Consider the following 2,555-nt stretch of genomic DNA (forward strand, 5'->3'; position numbering starts at 1 on the left):
GGATTCGAACCCGCGACCCTCAGATTGCGAGTCGAGTGCCTTAACCACCTGGCCATGCCGCGCCATTCTTTGTGCAAATAAGTTTATATCTTTGGATCAATTAAGTTTGTTAATATATTTTCTCCTATGATGTTCTTTGGTGGTGATTAAACTACAAACACGTGATGATGCGTGAAGTTACACTGATATAAATTTTCACGTTTTTCTTCATCACTACTAAATAATGGTGCTCATTAAATATTTATACCCACTAGCTAAACTTGGAAGTTCCCATTGTGCTTTTTTCCAGGTTAGCACATACACGAGTGCTACAGTCTTTATTAAAGTATATTAAAATTATCATAAATAGAAAACGTTAAAGTGGCACAGTGGTATGTCTGCGAACCTACAACGCTAGAAACCGGGTTTCGATACCCGTGGTGGGCAGAGCACAGATAGCCCTTTGTGTAGCTTTGTGCTTAACTACAAACAAACAAGCTTATTGAAAAAAATGATAGCAGTTTGAGTTTGATTACCAGGAAAACGGCAAATGATACACGCTTATTAAGTATCTCGGTAAAGCATAAACAAACTAGGAAATAAACAAGCAATAGCAGAGCACGAATGTTAAAGGTGCTGCAGTACATAGGGGAAATATGATTCATTCAGTGATATGGCAACACTACTTAACAAAGTCCTTCAGTTGGTAAGATGTAAATGCACTATGTTTATTTGCAGAATTTACTATTTAGTACGTTTGCAACATAACCTAATTTTCATGTCTTGATAGCTTACAATCAAACTTAGTAAACACTGGGTTGGCCCTGTAATATAGCTTTGGAGTTCAGAGCTGGCAAACCGGGTTCAAATTCCTGAGATGCCAAAAAATATTAATATTCCCCTAGCTGTAAGCTATAGGTAAGTTATAAGAGTGACACTCAATTCCTTAACGTAGATGGTGGATGGAGAGTGCTGCCTCCTCTCTGGTCAGTAGTTCAACATTAGCAACGGCGGCTTGGCCATAAAGCATAAAAAAAACTACAATATATTTGACTTTAATTTCATTTTTCTGAAAATTGAGGAATTCTGTCCAAACCTCAAAAGAAAACGCTGTAAATAAAAATCATTCTAACATTAGTTAAATAAAATAAACTTATGGAAAATTTGCTTTGAAATCGAAATATCACCTCTACCGCACTTCAGTAAGCTGAGAGCTTATAACTCTAAGGCTATGGTTCTAAGTTTGGTCCTTGCAATGGGCACAGAACAGATAGCCCTTTGTGTACAACTACAAACGATCAAACAAAAGTAATCGACGAAGGACATTGTGTTTTTCAGTAAAACTCAAAACACAATTCTAACCAAATGATACGCTTTCATTGATGGTAATTGGATTTCTTCAACGCGGTATACTATGGCTGTTCACTTTCACTTCTGTTCAGCTCTCTGTAACAAATAGTTTGAACGACAGTTATCGAGGTAATAACACGGTGGGTTTAGCTAACATTCAACCATGTCGTAAGCCGAATGGGAGATATACACCATTATAAAACGAGTATTTAACATCTCCATACATAAATCATAGTTATCCGTTTTTCAGTCTGGTTTCACAAATTGTTATTAAATAATTTATGTAAAATTTAGTAAAGGTAACTCGAGTAGGTTTCCTAAATATTTGAATTTAAGGTATTAATGCCAGAAATGAGGGCACAATTGAGTAAGCAGGTCGATAGCACAATACATGAAACCGACGACTATAGAAAGTGACGTTTAAGGAGTACTTTTGCACCGTATAAACGTTTTGTGTGCTATAGCTGAAATAGAGGAAAGCTCACACCCCATTTAAGGAATTACTTTTAAGCCGGATACTTTTACTACTTTACATTAAAACGTCAAATATTTAGGCCTTGCAGAGCCAATTTTATTATAGTTCCTATACCTTAACATAAATTGATTATATTTAATTGATTAACTAAAAAAGTACTCTGGAAAAATAACACATCATCAACAACAAAATGGAACCGCCTCTTCATTTTAACCATGAGAATCCTATTTTAAAAGATTTTAACACTCATGAGGTTTTGTGTCAATTTCTGTCTCGATTGTCTTCTTACGACAATCTTTATCAATGTTTGCTTGTTTTATAAAATTTATAATAAATATTGTCGATAACAATGAAATTTGATGATTCCTCAGCTAAATACGATGAATTTTACATTAAACCACCAAAACCTCGCAGTAGTGATCAACTGTGATATTTTGACTCTTAAGTATGACAGCAGATTACCTAATCCTTCTGTAATAAACATCCCTGGTAAAACATCAAATTCTAAATGATATATTGCATGATTTTCTCCAGGACTTGTTTTTCTACGTTGGATTTGTTTAAATGTTATTAATAAAAGAATGTGAAGATTTAATTATAAATAGTTGCTAATTAACATATATTAATATGCAATTAAGTTAAAGAAGTTCATACTTTTTTTTATTACATCTCTACACTTTTAACAAGAGTAATGAAGATTAGTACAAACTCGTCAGTTCTGGTATTGAACGATAAGCTTATTGGGCAGCCA

This window comes from Limulus polyphemus, unplaced genomic scaffold, assembly GCF_000517525.1.
Source record: "Limulus polyphemus unplaced genomic scaffold, Limulus_polyphemus-2.1.2 Scaffold1242, whole genome shotgun sequence".
Lineage (NCBI taxonomy): Eukaryota > Metazoa > Arthropoda > Merostomata > Xiphosura > Limulidae > Limulus > Limulus polyphemus.